The sequence below is a fragment of the Arachis stenosperma genome, chromosome 8 (assembly GCF_014773155.1).
Source record: "Arachis stenosperma cultivar V10309 chromosome 8, arast.V10309.gnm1.PFL2, whole genome shotgun sequence".
Taxonomy (NCBI): Eukaryota; Viridiplantae; Streptophyta; class Magnoliopsida; order Fabales; family Fabaceae; genus Arachis; species Arachis stenosperma.
The window spans coordinates 4,754,167-4,769,899 of NC_080384.1; the positions used below are offsets into that span (position 1 = coordinate 4,754,167).

Consider the following 15,733-nt stretch of genomic DNA (forward strand, 5'->3'; position numbering starts at 1 on the left):
AACATTTTGGGCGTTGAACGCCCAAAAGAAGCACCCACTGGGCGTTCAACGCCAGTAAGGGTAGCCATCTGGGCGTTAAACGCCAGAAAGGAGCATCTTCTGGGCGTTAAACGCCAGAAAGAAGCACCTTCTGGGCGTTTAACGCCAGATTGACAGCATCCTGGGCGTTCAGAAAAACGCCCAGTGACAAAGGACTTCCTGGCGTTCAACGCCAGAAAGATGCATCAGCTGGGCGTTGAACGCCCAGGAGAAGCAACATTTGGGCGTTAAACGCCCAAAACATGCAGCGTTTGGGCGTTTAACGCCAGAATGGTGGGGAGGAGGTAAAATTCGTTTTTCTTCACAAATTTTCTAATTTTTATGTTTCAATTCATGATTTCTTGCATAAACATGTTTCAATTCCAAAAATTTTTAAATCCTAATTTCTAAAATCCCTTTTTCAAAAATATCGAATGTATCTTAATTTATAAACACAAATCTTTTTCCAATCCAATTCTTTTTCAAATCTTTTTAATTTCTTCTCATATCTTTTTCAACTCATCTTATCTTTTTTCGAAACTGCCTCTCCTTCTACTCCTCTCCTTTCCTTTCTTTTGCTTGAGGACAAGCAAACCTCTAAGTTTGGTGTGATTTGCCATGATCACTGAGCTAAAACTCATTAAGATCATGGCACCTAAGGGAACAGGAAGAGCAAGGATGTGAACTTAAGGGAGCTGAAGCGTCAGAAATTAATTCTTGAAGGCACCCCACAAACTAGAGGAACATCCACCTCCCAAAATACAGGTTGTTAAGTTCTAATTCTAGCTTTAACTCTGTGATAGTATTATTATAGGATTTTACCTTAGAAGTTATATAGGAGTAGTAGTAATTAGCATATCTATTTTGGCTTTATTTCCAATTAAGTTATAACTTATTTTTCTCATCATCATCAAACATGAATAAAATAGTAGATTTATAGAATAAAGAGGCAATTTAATTTTTTCGAGTTCTTAATAAGGAAAATTCTAATTATTTATATGTGGTGGCAATACTTTTTGTCTTCTGAATGAATGCTTGAACAGTGCATAATTTTGATATTGAATTTTATGAATGTTAAAATTGTTGGCTCTTGAAAGAATGATGAACAAGAGAAATGTTATTGATGATCTGAAAAATCATGAAATTGATTCTTGAAGCAAGAAAAAGCAGTGAAAAAAAAATTTGCAAAAAAAAAAAAGAGAGAAAGAAAAAAAAGCAAGCAGAAAAAGCCAATAGCCCTTAAAACCAAAAGGCAAGGGTAAAAAGGATCCAAGGCTTTTAGCATTAATGGATAGGAGGGCCCAAGGAAATAAATCCGGGTCTAAGCGGCTAAATCAAGCTGTCCCTAACCATGTGCTTGTGTCATTGGTGCGCGAAATTGTGAACAATACTTTTCACAACTCTCATAATCCCTGGTCATGAACTCCAAAAGATTGGTGGTTCAATTCCATGGCATTACACAACTTCGCACAACTAACCAGCAAGTGCACTGGGTCGTCCAAGTAATACCTTACGTGAGTAAGGGTCGATCCCACGGAGATTGTTAGCATTGAAGCAAGCTATGGTCATCTTGTAAATCTTAGTCAGGCAAACTCAAATGTATATGGTGATGAACGAAAATAACATAAAAGATAAAGATAGTGATACTTATGTATATCATTGGTGTAAGAGCTTCAGACAAGCGTATGAAGATGCCTTCCCTTCCGTCTCTCTCTGCTTTCCTACTGCCTTCATCCAATCCTTCTTACTCCTTTCCATGGCAAGCTCGTATAGGGTTTCACCGTTGTCAGTGGCTACCTCCCATCCTCGCAGTGAAAGCTAATGCTCACGCACTCTGTCACAGTGCGGCCAATCACCGGTTCGGTTCCCGCTCCTACTGGAATAGAATCCCTCTTTTGCGTCTGTTACTAACGCCCAGCAGGTTAGAGTTTGAAGCACGTCACAGTCATTCAATCATTGAATCCTACTCAGAATACCACAGACAAGGTTAGACCTTCCGGATTCTCTTGAATGCCGCCATCAGTTCTTGCCTATACCACGAAGACTCTGATCTCACGGAATGGCTGGCTCGTTTGTCAGGCGAGCACTCGGTTGTCAGGCGATCAACCATGCATCGTGTTATCAGGAATCCAAGAGATATTCACTAAGCCTCAGATGCTTGTAGAACAAGAATGGTTGTCAGTCACCTTGTTCATGGGTGAGAAGGATGATGGGCGTCAATCATCACCTTTATCAGGTTGAAGAACAAGTGATATCTTGGACAAAGAACAAGCGGAATTGAATAGAAGAACAATAGTAATTGCATTAATACTCGAGGTACAGCAGAGCTCCACACCTTAATCTATGGTGTGTAGAAACTCCACCGTTGAAAATACATAAGCATAAGGTCTAGGCATGGCCGAATGGCCAGCCTCCCAATGATCTAAGATAGCATAAAACGAAGATAGCTACCAAAGTCCTCTTATTACAATAGTAAAAGGTCCTACTTATAGATAACTAGTAGCCTCAGGTGTACAAAGATGAGTAAATGACATAAAAATCCACTTCCGGGCCCACTTGGTGTGTGCTTGGGCTGAGCAATGAAGCATTTTCGTGTAGAGACTCTCCTTGGAGTTAAACGCCAGCTTTAGTGCCAGTTTGGGCGTTTAACTCCCAATTAGGTGCCAGTTCCGGCGTTTAACGCTGGAATTTCTTGAGGTGACTTTGAACGCCGGTTTGGGCCATCAAATCTTGGGCAAAGTATGGACTATTATATATTGCTGGAAAGCCCAGGATGTCTAATTTCCAATGCCGTTGAGAGCGCGCCAATTGGGCTTCTGTAGCTCCAGAAAATCCACTTCGAGTGCAGGGAGGTCAGAATCCAATAGCATCTGCAGTCCTTTTGAGTCTCTGGATCAGATTTTTGCTCAAATCCCTCAATTTCAGCCAGAAAATACCTGAAATCACAGAAAAACACACAAACTCATAGTAAAGTCCAGAAAAGTGAATTTTAATTAAAAACTAATAAAAATATACTAAAAACTAACTAAAAGATACTAAAAACATACTAAAAACAATGCCAAAAAGCATACAAATTATCCGCTCATCACAACATCAAACTTAAATTGTTGCTTGTCCCCAAGCAACTAAAAATCAAATAAGATAAAAAGAAGAGAATATGCAATGAACTCCAAAAACATCTATGAAGATCAGTATTAATTAGATGAGCGGGGCTTTTAGCTTTTTGTCTCTGAATAGTTTTGGCATCTCACTCTATCCCTTGTAATTCAGAATGATTGGCTTCTTTAGGAACTTAGAATCCAGATAGTGTTAATGATTCTCCTAGTAAAGTATGATGATTCTTGAACATAGCTATTTATTGAGTCTTGGCTGTGGCCCAAAGCACTCTGTCTTCCAGTATTACCACCGGATACATACATGCCACAGACACATAATTGGGTGAACCTTTTCAGATTGTGACTCAGCTTTGCTAAAGTCCCCAATTAGAGGTGTCCAGGGTTCTTAAGCACACTCTTATTGCCTTGGATCACAACTCTTATTCTTTTCTTTTTCTTTCTTTTTCTTTTTCTTCTCTTTTTTTTTTCTTTTTCGGTTTTTTTTTTTCGCTTGCTTTCTTCCTTTTTTTTTGTATTCACTGCTTTTTCTTGCTTCAAGAATCATTTTTATGATTTTTCAGATCCTCAGTAACATGTCTCCTTTTTCATCATTCTTTCAAGAGCCAACATTCATGAACCACAAATTCAAAAGACATATGCACTGTTCAAGCATACATTCAGAGAACAAAAGTGTTGACACCACATCAATATAATTAAACTGTTATAAAATTCAGAATTCATGCAATTCTTTCCTTTTCAATTAAGCACGTTTTTATTCAAGAAAGGTGATGGATTCATAGGACATTCATAACTTTAAGGCATAGACACTAAGACACTAATGATCACAAGACACAAACATGGATAAACATAAGCATAAAATTCAAAAAACAGAAGAATAAAGAACAAGGAAATCAAGGAATGGGTCCACCTTAGTGATGGCGGCTCTTCCTTCCTCTTGAAGGTCCTATGGAGTGCTTGAGCTCCTCAATGTCTCTTCCTTGTCTTTGTTGCTCCTCCCTCATGATTTTTTGGTCTTCTCTGATTTCATGAAGGATGATGGAGTGTTCTTGATGCTCCACCCTTAGTTGTCCCATGTTGGAACTCAACTCTCCTAGGGAGGTGTTTAGTTGCTCCCAATAATTTTGTGGAGGAAAGTGCATCCCTTGAGGAATCTCAGGGATCTCATGATGAGAGGGGTCTCTTGTGTACTCCATCCTTTTCTTGGTGATGGGCTTATCCTCATCAATGGGGGTATCTCCTTCTATGTCAACTCCAACTGAATAACAGAAGTGACAAATGAGATGAGGAAAGGCTAGCCTTGCCAAGGTGGAAGACTTGTCCGCCACTTTGTAGAGTTCTTGGACTATAACCTCATGAACTTCCACTTCTTCTCCAATCATGATGCTATGAATCATGATGGCCCGGTCTATGGTAACTTCGGACCGGTTGCTAGTGGGAATGATTGAGCGTTGAATGAACTCTAACCATCCTCTAGCCACGGGCTTGAGGTCATGCCTTCTTAATTGAACCGGCTTTCCTCTTGAATCTTGCTTCCATTGTGCGCCCTCTTCACATATGATTGTGAGGACTTGGTCCAACCTTTGATCAAAGTTGACCCTTCTTGTATAAGGATGCTCATCTCCTTGCATCATAGGCAAGTTGAACGCCACCCTCACACTCTCCGGACTAAAATCCAAGTATTTCCCCCGAACCATAGTGAGATAATTCTTTGGATTCGGGTTCACACTTTGGTCATGGTTCTTTGTGATCCATGCATTGGCATAGAACTCTTGAACCATCAAGATTCCGACTTGTTGAATGGGGTTGGTGAGAACTTCCCAACCTCTTCTTCGGATCTCATGTCGGATCTCCGGATATTCACCCTTTTTGAGTGAAAAGGGGACCTCGGGGATCACCTTCTTCAAGGCCACAACTTCATAGAAGTGGACTTGATGCACCCTTGAGAGGAATCTATCCATCTCCCATGACTCGGAGGTGGAAGCTTTTGCCTTCTCTTTCCTCTTTCTAGAGGTTTCTCCGGCCTTGGATGCCATAATGGTTATGAAAAAGCAACGCTTTTACCACACCAAACTTAAAATGTTTGCTCGTCCTCGAGCAAAAGAAGAAAGAAGAGAGTAGAAGAAGAAGAAATGAAGAAGAGGGAGATGGTGGTGTATTCGGCCAAGAAGGGAAAGAAGGGGTGTTTAGGTTGTGTGAAAATGAAGGGTTGAAGAAGGGTATATATAGGAGAGAGGGGGAGTAAGGGTTCGGCCATTATGGGTGGGTTTGGGAGGGAAAGTGGTTTGAATTTGAAGGGTGAGGTTGGTGGGGATTTATGAAGGATGGATGTGAGTGGTGAAGAGAAAGATGGGATTTGATAGGTGAAGGGTTTTTGGGGAAGAGGTTTTGAGGTGATTGGTGAGTGGGGGAAGAAGAGAGAGAATGGTGGTGGGGTCCTGTGGGGTCCACAGATCCTGTGGTGTTAAGGAAAAGTCATCCCTGCACCAAGTGGCATCAAAATTCACGTTTTGAGCCATTTCTGGCGTTAAACGCCGGGCTGGTGCCCATTCCTGGCGTTTAACGCCAGGTTGTTGCCCTTTACTGGCGTTTAACGCCAGTCTGGTGCCCCTTTCTGGCGTTAAACGCCCAGAATGGTGCCAGACTGGGCGTTAAACGCCCAACAGCTAGCATTACTGGCGTTTGAACGCCAGCTTCTTCTCCTCCAGGGTGTGCTATTTTCTTCCTGTTTTTCATTCTGTTTTTGCTTTTTTTTCATTGTTTTTGTGACTTCTTATGATCATCAACCTACAAAAAAAAGATAAAATAACAAAAGAAAATAGTTAACTATAAAACATTGGGTTGCCTCCCAACAAGCGCTTCTTTAATGTCAGTAGCTTGACAGATGGCTCTCATGGAGCCTCACAAATGATCAGAGCAATGTTGGAACCTCCCAACACCAAACTTAGAGTTTGAATGTGGGGGTTCAACACCAAACTTAGAGTTTGGTTGTGGCCTCCCAACACCAAACTTAGAGTTTGACTGTGGGGGCTCTGTTTGTCTCTGATTTGAGGGAAGCTCTTCAAGCTTCCTCTTCATGGTGACAGAGGGATATCCTTGAGCCTTAAACACCAAGGATTCTTCATTCACTTGAATGATCAACTCTCCTCTATCAACATCAATCACAGCCTTTGTTGTGGCTAGGAAGGGTCTGCCAAGGATGATGGATTCATCCATGCACTTCCCAGTCTCTAGGACAATGAAATCAGTAGGAATGTAATGGTTTTCAATCTTCACCAAAACATTCTCTACAAGTCCATGAGCTTGTTTTCTTGAATTGTCTGCCATCTCTAATGAGATTCTTGCAGCTTGCACCTCAAAGATCCCTAATTTCTCCATTACAGAGAGGGGCATGAGGTTTACACTTGACCCCAAGTCACACAAGGCCTTCTTGAAGGTCATGGTGCCTATGGTACAAGGTATAGAAAACTTCCCAGGATCCTGCCTCTTTTGAGGCAGTTTCTGCCTAGACAAGTCATCCAGTTCTTTGGTGAGCAAGGGTGGTTCATCCTCCCAAGTCTCATTTCCAAATAACTTGTCATTTAGCTTCATGATTGCTCCAAGGTATTTAGCAACTTGCTCTTCAGTGACATACTCATCCTCTTCAGAGGAAGAATACTCATCAGAGCTCATGAATGGCAGAAGTAAGTCCAATGGAATCTCTATGGTCTCATTTTGAGCCTCAGATTCCTATTGTTCCTCATTGAGGAACTCAGAGGAGATTGGTGCACGCCCATTGGGGTCTTCCTCAGTGGCGTCCACCTCCTCTCTTTCCTCTCCATATTCGGCCATGGTTATGGCTTTGCACTCTCCTTTTGGATTTTCTTCTGTATTACTTGGGAGAGTACTAGGAGGGAGTTCAGTAATTTTCTTGCTCAGCTGTCCCACTTGTCCTTCCAAATTTCTGATGGAGGACCTTGTTTCATTCATGAAACTTTGAGTGGTTTTGATTAGATCAGAGACCATTGTTGCTAAGTCAGAGGTATTCTGCTTAGAACTCTCTGTCTGTTGCTGAGAAGATGATGGAAAAGGCTTGTTGGTGCCAAGCCTGTTTCTTCCACCATTATTGTTATTGAAACCTTGTTGAGGTCTCTCTTGATTCTTCCATGAGAAATTTGGGTGATTTCTCCATGAAGAATTATAGGTGTTTCCATAGGGTTCTCCTAGGTAATTCACCTCTTCCATTGAAGGGTTCTCAGGATCATAAGCTTCTTCCTCAGATGAAGCATCCTTAGTACTGCCAGGTGCATTTTGCATTCCAGACAGACTTTGAGAAATCAAATTGACTTGTTGAGTCAATATGTTATTCTGAGCCAAAATGGCATTCAGAGCATCAATCTCAAGAACTCCTTTCTTCTGATTAGTCCCATTGTTCACAGGATTCCTTTCAGAAGTGTACATGAATTGGTTATTTGCAACCATTTCAATTAGCTCTTGAGCCTCTGTAGGCATCTTCTTCAGATGAAGAGATCCTCCAGCAGAGCTATCCAAAGACATCTTGGATAGTTCAGAGAGACCATCATAGAAAATACCTATGATGCTCCATTCAGAAAGCATGTCTGAGGGACATTTTCTGATTAATTGTTTGTATCTTTCCCAAGCTTCATAGAGGGATTCTCCATCCTTCTGTCTGAAGGTTTGGACTTCCACTCTAAGCTTACTCCATCTTTGTGGTGGAAAGAACTTTGCCAAGAAGGCATTGACTAGCTTTTCCCAAGAGTCCAGGCTTTCTTTAGGTTGAGAATCTAACCATATTCTAGCTCTGTCTCTTACAGCAAAAGGGAATAGCATCAGTCTATAGACCTCAGGGTCAACCCTATTAGTCTTGACTGTGTCACAGATTTGCAAGAATTCAGCTAAGAACTGATGAGGATCTTCCATTGGAAGTCCATGGAACTTGCAATTCTGTTGCATTAGAGAAACTAATTGAGGCTTAAGCTCAAAGTTGTTTGCTCCAATGGCAGGGATAGAGATGCTTCTCCCATAGAAATCAGGAGTAGGTGCAGTGAAGTCACCAAGCACCTTCCTTGCATTGTTGGCATTGTTGTTGTTTTCGGCTGCCATGTGTTCTTCTCCCTTGAAGAATTCGGTCAGGTCCTCTAAAGAGAGTTGTGCTTTGGCTTCTCTTAGCTTTCTCTTCAAGGTCCTTTCAGGTTCAGGATCAGCTTCAACAAGAATGCCTTTGTCTCTGCTCCTGCTCATATGAAAGAGAAGAGAACAAGAAAATGTGGAATCCTCTATGTCACAGTATAGAGATTCCTTGAAGTGTCAGAGGAAAAGAGAAATAGAAAGAAGAAGGAGAAGAATAATTCGAACTTTAATTAGATAAGGTTCGAATTGTGCATTAAGAGGGAGTGGTACTCCATAAATAGAAGGATGTGAGAAGGAGGGAAGAGAATTTTTGAAAATTCAATCAAAAGATTTTGAAAACATTTTGAAAAACACTTAATTGATTTTCGAAAATTGAAAGTGGAAAAGAAATCAAGTGATTTTTGAAAAAGATTTTGAAATTAGAAATCAAAAAGATTTGATTGAAAACTATTTTGAAAAAGATGTGATTAAAAAGATTTGATTGAAAAGTTATGGTTTTAAAGAGATGTGATTGAGAAGATATGATTTGAAAACAATTTTCAGAGATATGTTTTGAAAACAATTTTAAAAGATTTGATTTTGAAAATTAATGACTTGCCTAACAAGAAAAGATATGATTCAAACATAAAACCTTCCTTAACAGAAAAGGCAAAAAATGTTCAATCAAATCATTAATTGTTAGTAAGTATCTTTGAAAAAGGAAAGAAATTGATTTTGAAAACATTTGATTGAAAAGATATGATTTGAAAAAGATTTGATTTTGAAAAACTTTGAAAACTTGAAAAAAAATTGATTTGAAAACAAAATCTTCCCCCTAGCACCATCCTGGTGTTAAACGCCCAGAATGGTATACATTCTGGCGTTTAACGCCCAAAATGCTACCTCTTTGGGCGTTAAACGCCCAACCAGGTACCCTGGCTGGCGTTTAAACGCCAGTCTGCCTTCTTCACTGGGCATTTTTGAATGCTCAGCTTTTTCTGTATAATTCCTCTGCAGCATGTTCTGAATCTTCAATTCTTTGTATCATTGACTTGAAAAGACACGAATTAAAAGTATTTTTGGATTTTTAATAATCAAAATGCAATAAGAATCAAATAACAATGCATGCAAGACACCAAACTTAGCAGTTTGTACACTACTAACACTATATGAGACACATAAACACTCAAGCCAAAAAAATTCAAAGATCAGAGTAAGAAATCATCAAGAATTACTTGAAGACCCTTAAGACACATGAATGAATGCATGCAATTGACACCAAACTTAAGATGAGACACTAAACTTAAGCAAGAAACATCAAATATTTTTGGTTTTTATGATTTTGTGATTTTTTTTTTTGTGTTTTTCAAAAATTAAGTGGAAAAAGGTATCAAAATTCTTAATAAGAATTCCAGGAATCAGTGCAATGCTAGTCTAAGACTCCGGTCCAGGAATTAGACATGGCTTCACAGCCAGCCAAGCTTTCAAAGAAAGCTTCGGTCCAAAACACTAGACATGACCAAAGGTCAGCCAAGCCTTAGCAGATCACTGCTCCAAAAGCAAAATTGATGAAAATCAACAAGCTCTTGTGGTGATAAGTTGAAACCTCGGTCCAATCAGATTAGACATGGCTTCTCAGCCAGCCAGATTTCAACAAATCATCATGAAACTCTAGAACTCATCTTCAAGAATTTCGAAAAAAATAAATACCTAATCTAAGCAACAAGATGAACCGTCAGTTGTCCAAACTAGAACAATCCCAGGCATTGTTACCAAAAGCTTGCTCAAAACTTGAACAATCCCCGGCAACGGCGCCAAAAACTTGGTGCGCGAAATTGTGAACAATACTTTTCACAACTCTCATAATCCCTGGTCATGAACTCCAAAAGATTGGTGGTTCAATTCCATGGCATTACACAACTTCGCACAACTAACCAGCAAGTGCACTGGGTCGTCCAAGTAATACCTTACGTGAGTAAGGGTCGATCCCACGGAGATTGTTAGCATTGAAGCAAGCTATGGTCATCTTGTAAATCTTAGTCAGGCAAACTCAAATGTATATGGTGATGAACGAAAATAACATAAAAGATAAAGATAGTGATACTTATGTATATCATTGGTGTAAGAGCTTCAGACAAGCGTATGAAGATGCCTTCCCTTCCGTCTCTCTCTGCTTTCCTACTGCCTTCATCCAATCCTTCTTACTCCTTTCCATGGCAAGCTCGTATAGGGTTTCACCGTTGTCAGTGGCTACCTCCCATCCTCGCAGTGAAAGCTAATGCTCACGCACTCTGTCACAGTGCGGCCAATCACCGGTTCAGTTCCCGCTCCTACTGGAATAGAATCCCTCTTTTGCGTCTGTTACTAACGCCCAGCATGTTAGAGTTTGAAGCACGTCACAGTCATTCAATCATTGAATCCTACTCAGAATACCACAGACAAGGTTAGACCTTCCGGATTCTCTTGAATGCCGCCATCAGTTCTTGCCTATACCACGAAGACTCTGATCTCACGGAATGGCTGGCTCGTTTGTCAGGCAAGCACTCGGTTGTCAGGCGATCAACCATGCATCGTGTTATCAGGAATCCAAGAGATATTCACTAAGCCTCAGATGCTTGTAGAACAAGAATGGTTGTCAGTCACCTTGTTCATGGGTGAGAAGGATGATGGGCGTCAATCATCACCTTCATCAGGTTGAAGAACAAGTGATATCTTGGACAAAGAACAAGCGGAATTGAATAGAAGAACAATAGTAATTGCATTAATACTCGAGGTACAGCAGAGCTCCACACCTTAATCTATGGTGTGTAGAAACTCCACCGTTGAAAATACATAAGCATAAGGTCTAGGCATGGCCGAATGGCCAGCCTCCCAATGATCTAAGATAGCATAAAACGAAGATAGCTACCAAAGTCCTCTTATTACAATAGTAAAAGGTCCTACTTATAGATAACTAGTAGCCTCAAGTGTACAAAGATGAGTAAATGACATAAAAATCCACTTCCGGGCCCACTTGGTGTGTGCTTGGGCTGAGCAATGAAGCATTTTCGTGTAGAGACTCTCCTTGGAGTTAAACGCCAGCTTTAGTGCCAGTTTGGGCGTTTAACTCCCAATTAGGTGCCAGTTCCGGCGTTTAACGCTGGAATTTCTTGAGGTGACTTTGAACGCCGGTTTGGGCCATCAAATCTTGGGCAAAGTATGGACTATTATATATTGCTGGAAAGCCCAGGATGTCTACTTTCCAACGCCGTTGAGAGCGCGCCAATTGGGATTCTGTAGCTCCAGAAAATCCACTTCGAGTGCAGGGAGGTCAGAATCCAACAACATCTGCAGTCCTTTTGAGTCTCTGGATCAGATTTTTGCTCAAATCCCTCAATTTCAGCCAGAAAATACCTGAAATCACAGAAAAACACACAAACTCATAGTAAAGTCCAGAAAAGTGAATTTTAATTAAAAACTAATAAAAATATACTAAAAACTAACTAAAAGATACTAAAAACATACTAAAAACAATGCCAAAAAGCATACAAATTATCCGCTCATCAGTCATGCAGGTCCAAGTGAAAAGTTTGAGACTGAGTGGTTAAAGTCGTGATCCAAAGCAAAAAGAGTGTGCTTAAGAGCTCTGGACACCTCTAATTGAGGACTCTAGCAAAGCTGAGTCACAATCTGAAAAGGTTCACCCAATTATGTGTCTGTGGCATTTATGTATCCGGTGGTAATACTGGAAAACAAAGTGCTTAGGGCCACGGCCAAGACTCATAAAGTAGCTGTGTTCAAGAATCAACATACTAAACTAGGAGAATCAATAATACTATCTGAATTCTGAGTTCCTATGGATGCCAACCATTCTGAATTTCAAAGGATAAAGTGAGATGCCAAAACTGTTCAGAAGCAAAAAGCTACTAGTCCCGCTCATCTAATTAGAATCTGAGCTTCACTTGAAACTCTGAGATATTATTGTTTCTTAATTTCTTTTCATCCTATTTTATTTATCTAGTTGCTTGAGGACAAGCAACAATTTAAGTTTGGTGTTGTGATGAGCGGATATTTTATACGCTTTTTGGGGGTAATTTCATGTAGATTTTAGCATGTTTTAATTAGTTTTTAGTTAAATATTATTAGTTTTTAGGCAAAATCATATTTCTGGACTTTACTATGAGTGTGTGTATTTTTCTGTGATTTCAGGTATTTTCTGGCTGAAATTGAGGAAGCTGAGCAAAAATCTGACTTAGGCTGAAAAAGGACTGCTGATGCTGTTGGATCCTGACCTTCCTGCACTCAAAATGGATTTTTTGGAGCTACAGGAGTCCAATTGGTGCGCTCTCAACGGCGTTGGAAAGTAGACATCCAGGGCTTTCCAGAAATATATAATAGTCCATACTTTGCGCGAAGATAGACGACGTAACTTGGCATTGAACGCCAAGTACATGCTGCTGTCTGGAGTTAAACGCCAGAAAAACGTCTTGATCCGGAGTTGAACGCCCAAAACACGTCATAACTTGGAGTTCAACTCCAAGAAAAGCCTCTACTCGTGGATAGCTTTAGTCTCAGCCCCAGCACACACCAAGTGGGCCCCAGAAGTGGATTTCTGCACCAATTATTTTAGTTTACTCATATTCTGTAAACCTAGGTTACGAGTTTTACTATTTAAACAACTTTTAGAGAATTATTCTGTACCTCATGACATTTTCAGATCTGAAATACATACTTTTTAACGGCATGAGTCTCTAAACTCCATTGTTGGGGGTGAGGAGCTCTGCAGCGTCTCGATGAATTAATACAATTCCTTTATTTTCCATTCAAACACGCTTGTTCTTATCTAAGATGTTCATTCGCGCTTAATTATGGAGAGGGTGATGATCCGTGACACTCATCACCTTCCCCAAACCATGAACGTGTGCCTGACAACCACCTCCGTTCTACATCAGACTGAATGAGTATCTCTTAGATTCATTACGCAGAATCTTCGTGGTATAAGCCGGATTGATAGCGGCATTCATGAGAATCCGGAAAGTCTAAACCTTGTCTGTGGTATTCCGAGTAGGATTCTGGGATTGAATGACTGTGACAAGCTTCAAACTCCTGAAGGCTGGGCGTTAGTGACAGACGCAAAAGAATCAATGGATTCTATTCCAACCCGATTGAGAACCGACAGATGATTAGCCGTGCTGTGACAGAGCATAGGAACGTTTTCACTGAGAGGATGGGAAGTAGCCATTGACAACGGTGACACCCTACATAGAGCTTGCCATGGAAGGGACTTTTCGTGAGTTGAAAGATTTTAAGGAAGAGTTGAAGTTCGAAGGACAAAGCATCTCCAAAACTCCAACATATTTCTCATTACTGCACAACAAGTAACACTGTTATTCTCTTTTATTTTTTATAATCAAATCTAGTAATTTCACTTATAATCCTATTGGCCTCCTGACTAAGATTAATAAAATAAATATAGCTTGCTTCAAACCAATAATCTCCGTGGGATCGACCCTTACTCACGTAAGGTATTACTTGGACGACCCAGTGCACTTGCTGGTTAGTTGTGCGGATTACAAATTCGTGCACCAACAGCCCTCTTTTTTATATATATAAGAAACTAACAAGCTATCAAAGTAATGCTAAACTTTATTAAATAAGTAAAACCACAGCTTAAACTAAATAATCCTAACTAAAAATAAAAATTCAATTTATTTCCAAATAAAAGAGAAAATAGGAAGAGTTTATCATGGTGGGGTGTCTCCTACCTAATACTTTTAGTTAAAGTCCTTAAGTTGGACATTTGGTGAGCTCTTGTCATGGTGGCTTGTGCTTGAACTCATCTTAAAACTTCCACCAACGCTTGGACTTCCAATAAGTTCCAACATTTCCAAGTGAATTCACCAAGCCTTGATGAAGTTCTTCAAAAGCTTTGAGCTCCCAAAATTGATCCTCTTGTATGTCGGGATTCCAAATCTTGTTTCTACACCCGTCTTTAAGTTGATCATCATTGTTCCAACCGGGTGGCAAGTAATCTGAATTCTCACTGAAGCATCCCAATAACTTCCTAGACCCAATCAATTGAGAACTATACCAACCATTGCACTTAGACCTTGAACATCCAACCATAATGAACCTAGGATTGTATTGGCAACCACTAACCATCCCCTTTTTTCTCTTAAAATTATAGAGAGCTCTAAGTTGTCCATACGTCTCAAGCAAACCGTATGCAAGAAAGAAATTAAAACTTAAGAAGAAGAGATTTACCCACTTGAATGAAAGGATGGATGGTGATGGCTTCGGGAGAGGTGTCTCCAATGGCGGCCTTGCCAATGTATGCTTCACTCTCTTGGACTCCGCTTTGATGATCTTTACCTCTTGACAAGCTTCTTCAACATCAACCTCATCCTCAAGTCCAATGGGAGAGGATTCAATTGTAGATAAAAACTCATCAATTATTGAATCCATCTCATGATCAACCTCCTCAAAGTCTTCAACCATGATATGCCTTGGAGGTTGTACACCTTCCTCAACATCAAATTCAAACGTCTTGGAAGGAGGCTCTATGACTTGAGTTTCCCATGGAGGTTTCGCATCTCCTAAGTCATCAACTACTTCCTCTTCTTCGATAATTTCGGCTTTCTCCACTTGCTCTAGTACAAAATCCAGCTTCTCCTTGATGACTTCCACCTCTTGACAACTTTCTTCAATTCCCACTTTCTTGTTAATTTCTTCCAACTCTTCTTCATTGATCAAGTCATGTGTTGGAGGGTGTATACATTCCTCCTCAACATTGGTTTCACATCCGATGGAAGAAGCTTCAACAAGAATCTTATTGTCACTTTGGTATAGAGTTGTCTTCAATGATGAAACTTTCCTCTTGTTCAACCTCCCCTAATTCTTCAACTATTCCTTCATCTTCAAGGGTCTCTCCCACCTCCACCTTTTGGGCCTCCTCTTGCTTCTCTTGAAGTATGGATGCGTGAATCCGATCCATTAAGTCCCTAAGATGATCCATTCTCTCTTGTTCCATGTCACTAGCATAATTGGTATCATGTTGCTCTTGGATTGATGGATATGGATGTTTTTTCATGGAGGGTGGTGGTGGGATGGAGAGATCATTATGTGGTTAAAAAGGAAGTGCACTAGAGCTTGAGGGTTGAGTATTGGAGGTAGAGGGTGGATCCACATGGGATATAAGAGCTTGAAGAGTAGAGGTGAGACCAGTGAGAGTAGAGGTAAGTGTGATTTGAAACTCTCTTTGCCCTTGGCCAATAACACTAATGGTATCATCTATGGGAGCTTAGGATAGATAGGAGGGTTCATTTGTTGGAAGAAAGGGCTCATAATACGAAGGTGGTTCTTCTTGATAAGGATATGGAGATGGTGTATATTGAGGTGGTGATTTTTGGGGGTAATTGTGTTGGAATTGGGGTGGTTCTATGTATGGTTCGAATGATTCATATGGTGGTTGGTATGGTAGATAAGGGTTAGGATCATATGGAGGTGTTTGGTTG

At 40.3% G+C, this 15,733-nt stretch overlaps 1 non-coding gene across 1 annotated transcript; it reads left to right on the forward strand.

Moving 5' to 3' along the window:
* The first annotated feature begins 7,721 nt into the window (after window positions 1–7,721).
* LOC130947025 (small nucleolar RNA R71) lies at window positions 7,722–7,829 on the forward strand. The gene has a single exon (XR_009072440.1). It is a non-coding gene; the product is annotated as a small nucleolar RNA R71 (small nucleolar RNA).
* Window positions 7,830–15,733: the final 7,904 nt, after the last annotated feature.